Source organism: Talpa occidentalis, unplaced genomic scaffold, assembly GCF_014898055.3.
Source record: "Talpa occidentalis isolate TD23 unplaced genomic scaffold, MPIMG_talOcc4v2.1 talOcc4.11, whole genome shotgun sequence".
NCBI lineage: Eukaryota > Metazoa > Chordata > Mammalia > Eulipotyphla > Talpidae > Talpa > Talpa occidentalis.
In genome coordinates this window covers 28,675,668-28,694,672 of record NW_023601104.1, presented here as the reverse complement: position 1 = coordinate 28,694,672, position 19,005 = coordinate 28,675,668, and the positions used below count along the sequence as shown (strand labels likewise).

Below are 19,005 nucleotides of genomic sequence, written 5' to 3'. Positions count from 1 at the left end.
GAAGGCCTTGCAAATCCCCATGGGAGTTCTCACCACACCTTGACCCAGGGTGCACGTCTCCTTAAATAATATTTAACGCTTCGTTTCTTTGAACTTAGGGGATTCCTTATCAGACTATGACCCCTTTGGAAAGCCCTGACTTTTACTTGTTGATCCTCAGTTCTGGAACAGCGCCTGGCACACAGCAGCTGCTCAGCAGGCATCTTCTTTTCCTTCACAACGCTTCCCTCTCCCCCCATCTTATCATCTCCATTATTTATTTATTTATTTATTTTTATTTAAAGAGCAGGTTTATTAGAAAAGGGATAGGACAATTGTAAAAGACACTTGCTTAGACACAAGCAGGCAGAAAGAACTGCCCCAGAAGGGACAGGTTTGCTGAGAGAGGATTGCATGGTTGCAGGCCGGCGGCCTTGAGGAGAGCTGCCTCCACTGAGGGAGATCAGAGAAGTCCCAGCTCGGTACAGGTCATGGGCAGGCAGGAAGACTGATGCCCTGCGGAGGGAGAGAGTTGGCAAAAGGAAGTACCTCCATGTCACAGGTGGGCAGACCGAGTGCTGCCCCATCTCCATTCTTCATGTCTCCTTTCTCCACTCTTCATGTCTCAGGTCCTTTCATTTCCAAAGCCCTTTTAAGATCTTTTACTTCTGAAGATTTAACTCCACACCATATCGAACATATTAAGTTATATACAGTCCTTACAGTAAAATTTTTTTTTTTTTGCCGTAGAACATTTAAAAATTTTTGCACTTGAAAAAATGTAAACCAAGAGTAACTCATGTAATTTACAGTTACTATCATTTCTGTGATCTGCAGATAACTAGAGACCCTTGCAATAAGAAAATCTAACCTCAAATTGCTACAAAATGTAAAAGATGTAATGCTAACTAAACAATCAATGACATGATGTTAATTCTGATAATACTTAAACATCTGTTTCAATTTTATAATTTTCTGTTTATATTTTTGGTGTATGTGAATATACATATGATTTTTGAAAGATTATAGTAGGCCTTAGGTATGGGGGCAGTATACCCAATGCAGAATATGATCCCGTCCTTCCTTGCAGGTGGAGGAAGGTATGGGAGAGGGAGAGAGGAGAAGGAAGAAAAAGAAAAGATTGTTCACAGACTTGAATTGACAAGCTACTATCAGCAGAAAATCTGGCACCTATCTCCCTTCCCTGCTACTTCTTTGGAAAAAGGGACACGCTTCTAGAGCTGCTTCTAGCCACAAGTCCACTACATCTCAGTGTAGTATATATTATATTGTAATACTAAGTATTATGAAATACTGCTTTTCTACTCTTGGGTTTAACACTTCAAATTTACTTCATCATTCATACACAGTGCTTTGGTGTGCAGACATCAGAGGTCATAAATATTACTATTATTCAGCTTCCTATTTCACCTTCAACCACAAGAATTAATGAATACTTACTCCTTCACAGTCCTACTTCTTTGGCATACTTGCTCCCCATACTATCTGATTTTAAAGTTTTATTTGGGTGTCTTGTTCTTTTATCCCTTAAAATTTAGATCAGGGTACATTCATTTTGGGTGACAGCTTGGGAGCACCTGTTAACTATTAGAATATTTGTAACTCATGATTCACAACACTGTTTTTAAGTTATAGATTTTAGAGTGGTGATTTTCAAAGCATGGCCTTTGGACCACCATTATTAGCATCACCTGAGAACTTGTTAGAATGACAAGTGCATCCCACCCAAATATACTAACCCAGAAACTCTGTGTGGCACTTAGCACTTTGTGATTTTAAAAGTTCACCAGCTGATTCTGAAGTTTGAAAACCAATAATATTTTGAATCTGAAAGTTTCAAAAGTTTGAATACTACTGTAAAGAAACATCTGCACACATGGAATCAAATGACTTTTGCCGTTGAATGGAAACATTTATTTAGCCCACCATTCTCCAGGTTGGCAACTTGGGCTGTGCTCAGCTAGGCAGTTCTGATTTCCTCCATGCTCAGTGATCATCAGCAATCCACACGTGGGGTAGCTGGCACCTACCTGGTATAGGATGCCGTCAGCTGACACAGCTCAACTGTGCTGCGAGATCTCTTTCTCCAACAGGCAGACCTGGATTTGTTCACCTGGTGGCTGAACAGAGATCTAAGAGAGGGAAAACAGAAGCATTCAAGGTCCCTTGAGGCCTAGCTTTGGAACTGACACACTGTCATGTCTGCTGAGTTCTATTAGCTCAAATTAGTCCAAGGTCATCCTAGATTCAAGAAGAGAAATGGACTTTGTTGATGGGAAAAGCTACAAAATCACATCGCAATGGATACTAGGAGGGTGAAGAACTGTGGCTCTTTTTTGCAAACTTTCACAATGTGCATACTGAAACAATATGTTTATTACAGCATTTTAAATAATAAAACATTGAAAACAATACAAATAACCTTTAGTAAGAAACTGGTAAAAATGTAATACATTTATATCATGAAATACTATGTATCCAATAAAGGGAAGTGTAGGGTAAGGTAAAAGTATCAGGGCCTCCCTGGTGGCACAGCTGTTGAGCGCTGGGTTGAGAAGCTGCCTGAAGTCTCTGCAGAGCCGGTTCGATCCCCGGCTGCTCCCGGGCCACCAAAGGAGGGTCTTGCATGGCGCGCAGACCTCTCCTGCTGCCCGCTGCTCCCCTCAGCAGTGTACTTCGGTCCTTCTGCCTGCTCTGCTCCCCGCTCTGGCTCTGGTGAATTCTCTCACCCTCCTGAGCTTCGGACTGTACCCAGTGCTTGTATAAATAAATAAATAAACCTTTAAAAAAAAAAAAAAGTATCAGGCTTTTCTGCCCTCCCACCATTTGGATAGATGACAGAACCCTGCCGTCCTGAATGCATGCCTTATGGCAGGCACCTGGAATAGGGTGTGGGCATATGTAGATGGCATTCACCTGGGCTAAGACTGGGCTTTTAGGGCCGGCCTCACGGGGAAGCCAGCAGAAGCAGAATGAATGGAGAAAGGAGAACCACGAGAGAAGCCGAGAGAACGCCGGAGAGCCCAGAAAGAGTGAAGACTTGCTAGGGGCTGGGAGGCCTGCCAGCCTCCCGGCTCCCCAGCACCCTTGCCTGCTGTGTACCTGGCATATGCCAAAAAAAGCCTGCAAAAGCCACTCAGGGCTCCAGCACTCTCTGCTCCTTTATTCCATCTGCTGGGATCATAGAAAACCTGCACTGGGCCCATTCCTGCCCCCTATAGGAAGGAAATGGTCTCTCTCTAGGTCAACTAAAAGAAAAACAAAACAAAACAAAATTTTTTTTGGGAAAAAGGAAAAACAGTGAATTTCACAGAACAATATCATTTGTGTATTTATTTAAAAACTCCACAGATAGGGCCTCCCTGGTGTCGCAAGGGGTTTAGCACCACACTATGGAGTATTCCGCAGCCTCTGCAGCCTGAGTTCGATCCCTGGCCAGCCAGGGAGCAATCCACATGGTGCAGCAGACCTCTCCTGACTCACCCACTGCTCCCCTCAGCAGTGTACCTCGATCAATCTGCGTGTTCTACTCCCTACTCTGTCTCTGGTGAATCCTTTCAGCCCCTGCATCTTTGGCCTGTACCCCAGCTCTTGTATGTATAAATAAATACATCTTTAAAAAAAATAAAAACTCCACAGATAGTATTACATATATGTGCTGTGTACATGTATATATTTATAAAAGTATTTTAGAAGGTCTAGTGGTTGCATATATCTAACTTACAGCAATAATTGCTCTAGAGGAGGAAGAGAAGGCAAAAATACATAGTGGTCAGAGTGGACTTTAGCCTTATTTTTTAGGTTCTCAGTTATTATTTTTTTTTAAGTTTTTTTTTTTGTTTGTTTATGCACACAAGAACTGGGGTGTAAGCCAGACATGCAGAGGGGTGAGAGGATTCACCAGAGACAGAGTGGGGAGCAGAACAGGAGTATCTACTAAAATACACTGCAAAGGAGAGCAGCAGGTGAGACAGAAGAGGTCTGCTGTGCTATGTGGGTTAGCTCCCTGGACTGGGATAGAACTCATGCCATGGCTGGTGATAGCTTGATAGGGCTGAGACTTTAACCCCTGCATCCACCAGGGAGGCCCTGGTTCTCAGCTATTTTTTAAAAACAGTTTTACAATTTTAAATATTTTAAATCATTTTTAAAAATGATTTTAGGGACCTCCCTGATGGCCCAGGTATTTGAGCACAGCGCTGTGAAGCTGTCCGCAGCCTCTGCAGAGTCCGTTAGATCCCTGCTGGCTGCAGAGCCACCCACAGGGTGCAGCAGACCTCTCCTGTCTCACCCACTGCTCCCCTCAGCAGTGTATTTCATTCAGTCTGCCTGTTCTGCTCCCCGCTCTGTCCCTGGTAAATCCTCTCACCCTCCCACACATCTGGCCTGTACCCTGGTTCTTGTATAAATAAATAAATCTTTTAAAAAATTATTATATATATATTTTCCGTGAAATTAAAATTTAAAAAGTAAAACATAAATTTGGTTCGAAGGTCATTTGAAGACAGGTCTCTTGTCAAACACATTCTTCCAGGTCTTTATGAGATCCTGTCATTCATTCAACACATTTACTAAAGACTGCAGTGTTCTGTGCATTGTGCTAGGTGTTGAGGGCTCTCCACCCTTTGCCAGGTTCCCATCATTTAATTTCTAAGTCTTACAGTTTTTATCCATATCTTTAAAGTCTCTAGTGAAAAGTTCCAGGTATTTTCTGTGTTATGGTTTCTATTTGTAGAAAATGTCTGTGACTGGTGGGCCTTTACCACATCTGTATCGGGACAGATGCATACCTCCCAGTGACCCTGTGAACCTTCTCATGACTAAACATGGTGGGTATCATCGCTTAGCAGGGATCACATACTGTGTTAGCATTGCCATTCATTTTGATGCCATACCTATATCCTCATGCAAACCCCCTTCACAGAGAGCTTGATTATAAAGCTTTCAGTGAGCAGAGGAAAGGGCCCTGTTCATACTTGCTACAAATGAATGGATGACAAGCAGAGGCTCACCCAAGATAGGCTAAGCCAGAGTCTTTCTTCCAGAACTTTGTGACGGTGATACAGGAACTCTTCAGTGTTTGATTTGGCAGATCTTGGAGAACCAGATGGCCACCTTTTCCCTCATGCACTGAAAAACAGAAAACTGGTGTGTGGAGAGGAGATGAGAGAGATGTACAGATAAGAGTCCTTATGTAAGACATAGCAATAGTTAGTTAATTAGTTAGATGAGAATAGGATCTGCTTGGGTTTCAGGTTTCAGCTTGCCAGAACTCCCAGTGTACTTCCTATTTGGGGTTAAGTCTATAAGAATCCCTTTAAATATTTAAATAATCCCCCCTATTCTTTCTTTTCTTTTTTTAATTTCAAAATAATCTGAATGGGTTACTGTTACTCTCTAATCAAATAAATTTTACCATATCATTAATGATCCCAAACATATCTTCTACATGAGGTGGCAACCTACCCCTTTTGCCTGAACTTGCAAATCTCTCTTTATGATGATGTCACATGATATAATTCTGAATGTAATGGACACTGCTGTATATGAGAAAATGTAACAGGAGAGTTTTGATAGGTTAGAATTTATTGGGGCCTCCCTGGTGGCGCAGGGGGTTGGGACGCAACCTAAGAAGCTATCTGCAGCCACTGTGGCACAAGTTCGATCCTCAGCCAGGGAGCTACTCACATGGCACAGCAGACAGCTTCTGGCTCACCCGCTGTTCCCCTCAACAGCGTATTTCAATCACTCTGCCTGTTCTACTCCCCACTCTGTCTCTGGTGAATCCTCTCACTGCCCCCACCTCTGGCCTGTACCCTGGTTCTTCTATGCATAAATAAATAAATCTTTTTTTTTTAAAGAATTTATTATTCACTTTCTGTATTTGCATATTTTCCCACTTCTAAGTAATCTATGGTCAAAAAGAAAACTGTGAAGAAAACAAACACAAAACACATTGAGTTAAATGATAGTGAAAAATACAACATGTCAAAATTTCTGAAAGCTAAAGAAATTCTGAGAGGGAAATTTACACACTGAATGTTAAAAATTAGGTGTCTTACTGCTTAGTGTCTTAAATCTAAGCTTTCACTTAGAAAAAAAGCAAAGTAAGCCCAAATAATCAGAAGAAAGGAAATAATAAAAGCGTATATCAATGAAATTGAAACAAAAAAATAGAAAAAAATCCATGAAACAAAGGGCTGTTTCTTTGAAAAGATTAATAAAGCTGACACAATGTATAATTTGAATAGCCCAATAACTATTAAGAAAATTGAATGTATAATTTAAAAACTCCCTCAAATGAAATCTTCAGGTCCAGATAGTTTTCTTAGAGAACTCTACAGAACATTTAATAAGAATTAATGTTGATTTATACAATCTTTCTAAAAATAGAAAAGGAAGGAAATTCCCAACATAAAAGTATAAAATTTTGAATCTAGGTTTATATCAAAAAATGCTCAGACTTGACACAAAAATCATGATCCATAAAAGAAAATATAATTAATTTGGACTTAATCAAAATTAAAAACACTTGTTCTGAGAAAGGCCCTGTAAAGAGGATAAAAAGACAATTTACAGAGTGGGAGAAAATATTTGTAAACCATGTTACAAAGAAAGGAGTAGTATCTAGGATATTTAAAGAACCTCAAAACTCAACATTTAAAAAAACCCAAACACTCCAATTAGAACAGGGGAGAAGATATGAAGAGACATTTCACTGAAGGGGCTATGCAGATGGCAAATAAACACATGAAAAGATGTTCAAAATAATTTCACTGGGAAAATAAAATCTCAAAACTATAATGGAATATTACTACATATCTATTGACACGGCAAAAGTAAATAGTAACAACATCAAATACTGGCAAGGATATAGAAAAATTGAATCACTCATACATTGTTGGCAGGAATGCAAGAGGTTCAGTCACTTGGAAACAGTTGGGCAGTTTCTTAAAAAAAAAACTAAATATGCAACTACCATATGACCCAGTATTTGTAATTCTGAGCATTTAGAGAAATGAGGACTTATGTTCATGCAAAAGCCTGTACAAGAATATCTGTACCAGCATTATTCATAAAAGCCAAACTGGAAGCAGCCCAGATATCTCTGAACCTGTGAATAATAGTTAAACAAACTGAGGCATATTCCTATCAAGTAATATTACTCTGCAAAAACCAGGGAATGAACTATTGATACAACAGCCTAGATGAATGGTGAGTGCAAAAAATCCTACATGTATGAATCTGTATCATTCCATTTATATAATGTTCTTGAAATGACAAAATTACAGAAATGGAGAACAGATTAGTATTTGTCAAGGGTTAAAGCATGTAGTGTAGGGTAGCAAAGTGGGTGTGGTTTTAAAAGGGCAGATGGGGCCTCCTTGGTGGCTCAGGTGGTTAAGTTGCAGCACTATGAAGCTATCAGCCAGACAGGAAGCCGACCCACATGGTGCAGCAGACCTCTCCTGCTTCGCCTGCTGCTCCCCTCAGCAGTGTGTTTCAGTCAATCCCCCTGTTCTGTTGTTCCCCACTCTGTCTCTGGTGAATCCGCTCACCCCACCACCCACCTCTGGCCTGTACCCCAGTTCTTGTATGCATAAATAAATAAATCTTTTTTTTTTTTTAAAAAGGGGGCAATATTTGGAATTCTAGTGGTGATGGAAATGTTCATTACCTTGACCACGTCAAGTCAGAATCCTGGTTGTGATATTGTCTGACAGTTTTTGAAGGATTTTACTATGGGGAAACCAGTAAAATGGTTCGTAGGATCTCTCTTATTTCCTAGAACTTTGAAAATCTATAATTTTCTCAAAATTAAAAAGCTTATTTAAAAATAAAAGATGTGGTATGAACCAGGATGGATATTCTGAAAGTTAAACACAATCATATCTAGTTCCTACTCAAAATGCTTTAAAGCTCCCTTTACCAATATGAGTAAGTACAGTCTAGTCAAAGTGATTAGACATGTGGAAAACCTGTTGAGAAAACATTTTTTTTTTCTTTCCAAAATAATTCCATGAAGAAATGAACCACATTTCCTCCCTTGACAAGTGGTGAGCCAGACCTGAGTCTTGAAATCTGGGCTATCCATACCCCACAGGGGCTAGTTAACAACTTAACTGGTCATTTGAGAAGTCTCAACCCACTGAAGAATAAACAAAGGAAGTTATCTGCTTTGCTTTAACAAATCCATTTCCAACTGGGTCAAGAGAAATGTCACTGATACTTCCATGTGGTCCAACACCTTTTCAGCACCAGCTCGCTATTAAACTAGCATGACTTCAAGGGAATGTTTAGTGACAACAGGTACTATTTCTCCAGCCAAGCCCAGTTTAGGGCTCTCTCTAGAAGCAGGATGCTTCTTGCAGCTGCACAGAGGGAGAGCTGGCATTTAGGGGTGGGGGGTTGTAGTGGCAGGATAGGCCACTGAACAGGTTTTCTATGATTCTATGCAGACCAGTCGGGTAAAGGAGGAATCCTGGAGCCCTCGGTGGCTTTCTCAGGCTTTCATTGAGCTTTTACATGTAGTGCAGCAAACAGGTACATGGCAGGAAGGGGTGCTGGGGGGCCAGGAGGCCAGCAGGCCTCCCAGCCCCTGGCAAGTCTTCACTCTGGGCTTCTCTGGCCTTCTCTCTCCCCTTCTTTCTCTCCTGTTCTTTCTCCTGCCTCTGCTTCTCTTGGTGACTATATCAATACTGAGCCATGGTCCACAGAGTAAACAACACAGCTTTCAACAATATAATAACGGCAGGGCAATCTTAATGATGGGAGGGCAGAAAAGCCTGAAAACCATTTACCCTACAGGGGTGGAACATCTGCTCCCTTTCTGTCATCTCCCTTTCCCTTCTGTCAAGCCCCACCACACCCCTGCCCCACCCACAGGATCAGCAGCAGGTGTATGGGAAGGGAGCAGACAGGAGAATGGCAGTTGCTATCTGTTCCAGAGGAGCTTGACCCTAGGTCTGGGCTGTGCTGCAGGCAGAGCCCTAGAGCGCCTACCCCCAGAGGTATGGCTGTCTATGCACATTCAGCAGGCACCTCCAAAGACCAGTATTATGCAGAGTTCAGTAAGGGCCCCCCAAGATGAGCTTGATGCTGAGGGGCTAAGTGTCCAAGGGGATTCTCACATGCATGTGGCCCCTGAAGGCCTGGGGTCCTCCCACCAGCAACAACCATAAACAAATTTGGCCAGTAAGCTGACCCCACAATATTATGGGGCCCTTGTTTAATACCAAGGAGGGGGAAGGAGTCTTACCCCCTATAGAAGGTTAATGTGCTTTTTGCCAACTCTGATAGGTTGGTTTTATGGGACATTAACTGTTTTTGATATGATTTATGCAAATAAAAAGATAAGGCATTATTCATGCCTTGTGTCCCATAGATATTAGGATTTTTATTGAAAGAAGTGAAGAGCATAAATAATTTTTTTAAATACTCTGTGGCACTCAATCAAGATGTTGTAGATATTTGTCTTTCTTTTGGGCCTCTCAAAATGCTTTTCCTTTATTGGAGAGAATTTCTTAGCTTCTGAATCTCACCTCCCCAAGGAATAATGATAATAATAGCAAATATATAATGTATATTCTCAGGCTGGCTCAGTTGTAAGAAATTTACATAGATCATTTTAGGAACTCTCAGCGGATCGTGTTATTACTGTCACTGTATACATGATGAAATGGGGGACAAGGAAGTTAAGTCATGTACCCAAATTGGCATAAAGGAGTGTGATGGCATCAGAAATTTACTTTTCCTGGCTCCCTTCATATGGCAGCAGGCGTGTGAAGTCGGCTTTACCCATCAGAGGTAGCTCTACTACCTCTGCTAAGCTGGTGGGGTGGCTTTGGGTGGTGGCTGAAACACCTGGTTTCCAGGGCAGCAGGGGCAAGGGCCTCATAGAGTACCTAACGCCCACTGGGTGGCAGGGCTGTCCCCCAGGTGCTGTTGCAGATAGCATGCCCTTTCTCAACTCCCCAGCTTCTGGAAGCACTGCAATATTATAGACTTCATGCATATCTCCTTTACACAGCTGTGCAGGCACAAAAAAGAGATGATAAAATATACAGTCCTCCCACCCAGTATGTTTCAATAAATCCCTTTTCTATTTGAAAGTCATCTGGGTTACATAATCTCTGTCATTTGCAGCTAAGAACTTGCCTGACACAAAAATCACTTCAGACTCATACTTCCTTTGCCCCACTCCAGTCTCCCTTACCTTCTACCTCTTACCAGTACCCTTGCCTTAGTTCACTGAAAAGAAAACTGTTAAATGCCACCAGGCTTTTGGGGTCTTTTCTTTCTTCTCCAGCATTCAGAGGTGACCTTCTGCATGGAGAGTTTCAGGCATCCTTTACTCCCTCCATCTTGCTCTTTATCTCTCTGTGGTAGCATTTAACCCCATGTCACAATTACCTGACTTTTTGGATTTGCCAATGATCTGTGAGTTCCTTCAGAGCAGAAACTGTTTGGGTTTTAGCCCAAGTGCTTGACACAGGGTAAACTTTCAACAAGTTTGAATGAAAACTTTATATGAATGAGTGTAAACTTCCATTTTCTCTTAGGAAAAAAATAGCTAAATTGATGTATTACGATTTGCATGGTAGTTTTAGCAGTCTGCTGCTGAAGTTTCATTCGCTGAAGGTTTTTATTTGTGGGTCTTGGCTTTGAGCTAGAGAGAACACTATCAGAAGTCTGGAAAATGAAACCAGGGTCAGGAGACCCTAAGAAGTAACTGGCCATCTGGCCCCTGAGGGAGGAGAGTTCACCATTATTATTAGACGGTCTTGTATATATCAGTGCATTTAATAGTAGGGATTATCTACCTTACAAGTAAGAAAATCGAGCTAGGAGAGTTTAAACTGTGCATATAAATAAAGTTTAATGCCAGGTCTGCCCTTTTCTTTGCCTGGCTCCCTGGAGAATTTCTACAAAGTGATTCAGGCAAGAGCGTGTGCTTTCCCTGTGAAGTTTGACAGAAGAAAGAATAGAGCTTGCTGCGTGTTCCACTCTCCTGTAGACACTTTTGTGTGCTCTTTTCAGCCCATTTCTTTGACTCCATCCTCAAACAACTACAGAATCTCCAGTGGCATTGCTGTAGGGTCTCAAAGCTGGAAGGCACACTAGATAGTACCTTGTAGGGTAGTTTTCCTGGGATGGAGCATTTTGACAGGTATTGAGCTATTTTTTTCTTATCACAATGTGGAACATGAGAAAGGAGTCTGACATGTTGTAGAAAAGGATCCAGGATGGTTTTGAAAGTCCTATAATCTGTGGGACAGTTGTGCTGACAAAGGTCCTCTCCTTGACCAAACTCTACACAGCCTCCTCTGAGCTTGCTTCTCAACTTGGTCCCAGTCTTATCTACACAAACTTGAAGGAATGGGGGCCTCCCTGTGGGGCAGGGGTTAGGGACAGTGCTGTCAAGCTGTCGCCAGCCACTGCAGCACAAATTCAATCCCCAGCTGGCCAAGGGGCTGTGGCCTCTCCTGTGTTGCCTGCTGCTCCCCTCAGCGGTGTGTTTCGGTAGATCTGCCTGTTCTGCTCCCCACTATCTCTGGTGGGTCCTCTCACCTTCCTGCACATCTGGCTGCCCCAGTTCTTTTTTTTTTTTTTATAGAGGCATGTTTTATTTATTTATTTTGTTTGTTTGTTTGTTTTGTTTATACATGCACTGGGTACAGTCAGAAGCGCGGGAGGGTGAGAGAATTCACCAAAGCCAGAGCGGGGAGCACAGCAGGCAGAAGGACCGAAGTACACTGCTGAGGGGAGCAGCGGGCGACAGGAGAGGTCTGTGCGCCATGTGGGATCCTCCGCCGGTGGCCGGGAAGCAGCCGGGGATCGAACCGGCGCCGCAGAGGCCGCGGGCAGCTTCGCAACCCAGCGCTCAACCGCTGCGCCACCGGGGAGGCCCTGCCCCAGTTCTTGTATGCATAAATAAATAAATCTTTTTTAAAAACCACACACAAACTTGAACTAATGCTAACAAATTCTAACATCACAAGGCTGCATCCCTAGGGTGACCCAAGTCCCCTAAAGGGCCTGCCTGAGAAAACTCAAGGTTGCCAAAGGCATTTGCAGTTTGTTTCAATCAACATTTGAACACAGAGCCCCTCCCTCCCAGTCTCTGTGGGAGCTTAAGAGCCTGACTGTGATAACCACCATTTAGCAAAGCCAGGTGGGTTTCACAGAGACCCCTTTTGTCATTTCCCTGACTCTGCTCAAGCTCCAGCAGTTCCCCTTCTCTATTCCTCTACACAAATAGGAATGGCAAGCTCCTTCCCCTATTGTCTGAATAAATCTGTTCTCAGTGCTTTAACTAATGTCCAGCTGTGTTTATCTTTGACAGTGCATAATGAATTGTTCAACCCAGATACCACCCTAGAGAAATGAGACCCTTGTTTTCAAAACAAGGTCTTATGAATGTGTTCACTTTGTGATTCATCAAGATGTACACTTATGATTTGTACACTTTTGTGTCTGCTTGTTATACTTTCATGTAAAAGTTTGTTTAACAAAATAAAAACCTAAAGAAATGATAATGTAGAATCATTTAAGAAATAATCCCTTAAGATCAGAAAAACTATACCTCTGTGTTGTAGACATTTTGGAGACAAAAAAATGAAGAAAATTCAGAGAATTTAAAAGTCAAAAAAAAAAAGATGGCTGACGTTACCTGACTATTTATGATGGTATTATTAAATGAAACCAATACTCTAATACTTACCTTGTGACATATAATTCTTGCTTTTCCAGAAAAAAATAATTAAAATGGTAGTAAGTGAAAAGAAATTCTGATCTGCAGTGGCAAAAACAAGTATACGTGAAGGCTACCAGGATACAGAGGAAGAATTTGAAAAATAATAAATTTTATATGTTTTAAAGTATACAATTTTGGGGCCTCCCTGGTGGCCTAGGGGTTAAGTCTCAGCACTATCACTGCTACAGCTTCAGTTCAATACCCAGCCAGGGAGCTAAACCACATATGGCACAGCAGACCTCTCCTGTCTTCCCTGCTGTTCCCCTCAGTGTATTTCAGTAAATCCGCCGGTTCTGCTCCCCACTCTGTCTCTGGTGAATCCTCTCACCCCCAGATCTGACCTATCCCCCCAGATCTTCTAGGCAAAAAAGTAAACAATTTGATAAGCTTTGACTTATGTATACAGTGTGAAACCACCACCATAATCAAGATACAGAACATATCCATTACTTCCCTTTATAATACATTCCTCCCAACCTCCTTCTCCCCTATACATTTCCCAAGCAACTATAGATTAGTTTGTTTCAAAACTGTATATATGAGATCATATAATATGTATATACTTCTCTTTTGACCCAGCTTCTTTCATGCAGCATAATTATTTTGAAATGAATACATGTTAGTTGATATATCAATAGTATTCTTTTTTACTGAGGGGTAGCATTGTATTATATGGATATAACACAATTTGTTTATATATTAACCCATTATTAGGCATTTGGGTTATTTCCAGTTTTTGATTATTACAAACAAAGTTTTGTGTGAACATCTGTTTAAATTTCTCTTGGGTATATAGCTTGGAATGGAATTCCTGGGCCATATAACTTAATCTTTTGAGAATCTGCCATATTGTTTTCTAAAGCAGCTGAATCGTTTTCATTTCCCTCCAGCACTGTATACAAGGCTGAGTTTTTTGGCCATTTTACATCTTTGGAGATATGTCTATTATACATTTGCCCATTTATATAACACTCTTGAAATGATAAAATTATGGAAATGGAAATCTGATTAGTGGTTACAAGGGGTTAGGGACTGTGGTAGGAGGAAGGGAGTAGGGAAGAAGGCGTATTTATGAAAGGGTAATTGAGAAGGATACTGGCAGCAATGTAACTATTCTTCATCTTGACTGTGATAGTGGATATATGAACCTACAATGTGACTAAATTATATAGAACTAAATATGCACACACATACATGCACACACAATGAGAAGTGAAACAGGAAGAAACAATCAGATTGGTGGATTACATTTATACCATATTCTGGTTTGGTAGTTTTAGTAGTAATTACTAAAGTTTCATTCTCTGAAGGTTTTCATTTGTAGGGTAACAACAAGACAGCATTACTTACCTGTTTGGTTAAAATCCAGAGCAATGGGGGCCTCCCCGGTGGCACAGCGGTTGAGCGCTGGGTTGTGAAGCTGCCCGCAGCCTCTGCAGCGCCGGTTCGATCCCCGGCTGCTCCCCGGCCACCGCAGGAGGGTCCCACATGGTGCGCAGACCTCTCCTGCTGCCCGCTGCTCCCCTCAGCAGTGTACTTCGGTTCTTCTGCCTGCTCTGCTCCCCGCTCTGGCTCTGGTGAATTCTCTCACCCTCCTGCGCTTCTGACTGTACCCAGTGCTTGTATAAATAAATAAATAAATAAATAAATAAATAAATAAAAATAAATAAATAAATAAATCTTAAATATATATATATATATATATATATATATATATATATATATATATATATATATAAAAATCCAGAGCAATGATAATACTAAATGCTGGAGAGGATATGGAGCATCAGGGACTCTCATTCATTGCTGGTGGGAATGCAAAGGAGTACAGTCACTTTGAAAGAGACTGTAGAGATTTCTTACAAACTAATTATACTCTTATACAAGTCAGCAATCACTCTTCTTGGTATTTAACCCCAAACAGTTGAAAATTTATGTCCACAAAAACCTGCACATGGATGTTTAAGGAAGTTTTATTCATAATTGCCAAAACTTGGAAGTAACCAAGATCTCCTTTAGTAGGTGCATGGATAAATAGACTGTCTTATGTCCAAAAAATAGAATATTATTTAGTAGTAAAGGAATGAGTTATTTTGCCATGAAAGTATGTAGAGAAAACTTAAATGCACATTACTAGTGAAATAAATGGGTTTGAAAAGGTTGCACTTCAGGATTTCAACTTTACAAACTTTCTGGGAAAAGTAAAACTACATAGACAGTAAAATACTGGAAGTTGCCAGGAACTAGTGAGAAAGGAAGGATGAACAAGAGGAGTAGGAAGATTTTGAGGACAGTGAAACTACTTTATACTATCCTGGATACATGTCATTACAAACTTGCTTAAACCCATAGAAAGTATAACACTAAGAGTGAAGGGAAAAAAAAAAAAAAAACACCTAAAGTAAACTGTGGGTTTTTAGAGATTATGATTTGTCAGTGTGGTTCATCCATCATAACAAATACACCATTCTGGGTATATTTGTGGATGTCAATAATGGGGGAGGCTGGACATGTGTGGGAGCAGGAGGAATTTGGGAAATCTCTGTACCTTTTGCTCAATATTTCTGTTTACCTAAAACTACTGTTAAAAGGGTCTTTTTTTAAAAAAAAATATGGGGCACAAAAGGAAGTAATGATGAGTACTAAAACGAACTCAAAATAGATGAACCTCAAGATAATTATGTTGAGTGAAGTTAGTAAAAATAAGCAGAAGACAGATATTGGATAGTTTGACTCATATGTGGAACATAAATACCCCCAAAAACATTTATACTCAAGGTATAGAAGGAGTAAAACGAACTCGGCAAAAAGAAGATAAAGGTGAGATGGGGGTCCCCACCTCACTGAAGAGCAAGTTACGGGCAGGACTTGTTTTGTTGTCTGAAGGTCTGAACTGGGGTGATGAATTTTGAACTTCAGTTCTTTTTTTTTTTTAAACTTTTTTTTTTAAGATTTATTTTTTATTTATACAAGAGCCAGGGTACAGGCCAGATGCGTGGGAGGGTGAGAGGATTCACCAGAGACAGAGAGGGAACAGAACAGGCAGACTGACGAAATACACTGCTGAGGGGAGCAGCGGGCGAGACAGGAGAGGTCTGGCCTGCCATGTGGGTTGCTCTGAGGCCGGCAGGGATCGAACCGGCATTGCAGAGGCTGCAGACAGCTTCACAGAACTGCTCTCAACCGCCTGCACCACCAGGGAGGCCCTGAACCTCAGTTCTATTATTGATAAGTTAGGATTAATGATAACTACACTGAAGTTTTGTTGTGATTAAATATATGTATCAAGCAATAAAAAAGATACAACATAAGCTTTAGTCAATAGATAGGCCGATCAGGGGTATGAGAATAGAACTATTTATTCCCGTCTAGTGTTATTTTTAATGACAATAAGAAAATAAGATGTCAACTACTAAAGTCCCTAGTTCTTTGCCTGCCACTTGTGAATTAATCTTCCAGTTTACACTTGCACATTTTGTCTTCCTCCCACATATCTTTCTCTTAACTTATCAACTTAATGGTTTGGTCACTGCTTCACTGACAGAAGACAAAATAGGAATTCGATCCCCATCTTCTGAAGAGCTGGCCAAGGCCTTTGTTGGATTGGGATTGATGGAAAGTTAACAAATAGCCCTGACTTGAAAAGTCATAACGACCTTTTAAAGTTAAGAAAGCAAGTCACACATGAAAGCGTTCTCACTTAGCAGTGGAAACTACACTCTTGAGAAATGCAACCAGACCTTGCAACCCTTCCATATTTGCCTCCACAGATGAACATGGAGCCTGAAACACTACTCTGGAGCCGTCGCTGCAGCTGACTGTGTCTCCCGAAATAGCCAGGAGGGCCTGATGGGGGTCCCCATTTCACTGATGAGCAAGTTATGCATAGAGGGTCTTTAATTCAGGTGATTTCTCCTGTGGCCTTAGTAACAGCTAGCCTCAGACATATTTACCTTCTGGGAAAGTGGGAAGGAATTTTTTTTAGGTTTAAAAAGAAAAAAATGAAGTAACAGACGGCAGTAGTTATCTATTTTAGTCTCACAGCTCTAAATAACTCCCAGTTGCAGATGTTAAAATATCCATAATCCATGCAGAACAGAACAGATGACACTATTTGTCCCGCCTGTGCTGCTCTGAGGGACTCTGCAATTCACAGCACTTGATGGGCTGCTGCGTAGAGTTGACCTGCCTGTGGCTCCTGGGTGCAGTCAATCACTTTGGCTCATGAAACCTTTTACAGAGTCACTATGGGACCAGGCTTAGGTGCCAGGGCCACACAAAGATGAGCAAATGGCAGCACACCCTTAACGAACTCACAGCTGGCAGAGAAGATAGGTGGTGAGCCTCTGCACATGGTGGAGCAGGCTCTGCCCTGCATGAGGGTACAGGGGTGAGGGGGAGCAGTGGGTTGAAATCCAGCCTGTACCCCTATTGCTTCTGTAACAAGTTACCACAAACTTAGTGGCAATGCAGACAACACACATTATTCTATAGCCCTGAATATTAGAACTCTGAAATCAGTTTTTCGAGTCTAAAATCAAAGTGTGGGGTGATATAGGCCTTCTGGTGGCACAAGGGGTTAAGTCTTAGCACTATGAAGCTATCAGCAGCCACTGCAGTGTAAGTTTGATCCTGGGCCAGGGAGCTGATCCATACGGCGCAGCAGACCTCTCCTGTCTTGCCTGCTGCTCCCCTCAGCAGTGTATTTCAGTATATCTGCCTGTTCTCTTCCCTATCTCTATTTAAAGATTTAAAATAAATCTTTTAAAAAAATCTGAAAAAACAAAAAACAAAAAAACGTGTGGGGTAGTGCTGTCTCCTTCTGGAGACTCTAGGAGGAGAATCTGTTTCTTTCCCTTCTCCAATTCATTTCTTGGTCCCTTCATCTATCTTCAAGCCAGCAGTTTTGCAACTTCTGCAGCTACCCTCTGGCTCTGTGCTCCTGCCTCCCCTTGTAATTATACATGGTTTATCTAGATAATGCAGGATAATCTCCCCATCTCAAGATCTTTTTTAATCCCATCTGCAAAATCCCTTTTGCTATATGAGGTAACATATCCACTGATTCCAAGGATTAAGATGCGAACATCGCTGGGGGACCATTATTCAACCTACTAGAGTTGGCCACTTTTTTCTCCCCTCTATAGCAGGAAAGGTGATACGTAAGGCCGGTCTATGAAAAGAGGCTGCTTTGGGGAACCTGAAACCAGAGCACTGGGGTGTGAATGATCTCCAAGGACAGGGCTATCAGTCAAGTGTGAGCAGCTGGGCACTGACCCACCATCCAAGAGAGACTGGGAACGTCTGACACTGACTTTCCTTTCATAGATGCCATGCACTTTTGCCAGCATGCTGCATACCTAACTCCCCATCCCTGGCATGCACAAATCATCTTGTATGATTGCTTGATGGGACCTGTCTCACCCTGGGTCCTTCTAATTGTGCCCATTCATATGGTCTGACAGGCCATGTTATAAACCAACCTCCAGCAATAGCATTAGAACCAGATATTGGCCCTTGGCTGCCTGTTCCCTGCTCTTCTCTCTCTACCTCTGACTTTTGCCCAACATCTGTAGGTTCCAAAATCGACTATGTTTCTCCTTTGTGATTCCAACAACCTATTAGAACATTTCCCTCTAAATTCTGTGTATAGATAATCTTGTCCATTCTATGTTGATTTTTGTCAGTAACCTTGTCTCAAAGTTTTGAGAATAACTTTCCTTAGCCTCACTGATGATGACTCTACAAAAAAAAAAAAAAAAAAAAAAACCCACCTTTGATTCACAGTTGCCTATATTTCCTACCCAGTGTTTACCTCCCTGAAATTCATTCGAAGACTGTTCCATGAGAACCTGTTTATGTGCTAGGGTCTGGAGCTACGATTGCGAGCAGGCTTGCCCTGCTCTCATGGAATCTATAGAGTCCAGTAGGGAAGATGCATCATTATCAATTAATCACACTCATGAATGTATAATTACAAATGGAGATAATTGCTCTTAAGGAAAGAAATATGGTTAACAAAAATTTAAAACAAAGAAAGCTGACCTAGATTGGGGGTATGCTAAGGAAACCTCGCTAGGAAGTGCCATTTGAACTGTGATCATAGGTTGTGTGGAGGGGACAGGTGGGTGAAGCTGGGAGATTAAATGTGGATGCAGGAAGGAAGGGAGGCACTATAGGGGCACAAGGGTCAAGATGAAGCTGCAGGGAAGTGAAAGGTTTTGAATTTTAGCCTAAGAGCAAGAGAT

At 41.5% G+C, this 19,005-nt stretch overlaps 1 long non-coding RNA gene across 1 annotated transcript; it reads right to left on the bottom strand.

Moving 5' to 3' along the window:
• Positions 1 to 2,691: 2,691 nt before the first annotated feature.
• On the bottom strand, positions 2,692 to 14,368 carry LOC129144689 (uncharacterized). Its single transcript, XR_008549109.1, has 3 exons — positions 14,108 to 14,368; positions 5,013 to 5,145; positions 2,692 to 2,780 (listed from the first exon to the last, which is right to left on the bottom strand). It is a non-coding gene; the product is annotated as an uncharacterized LOC129144689 (long non-coding RNA).
• Positions 14,369 to 19,005: the final 4,637 nt, after the last annotated feature.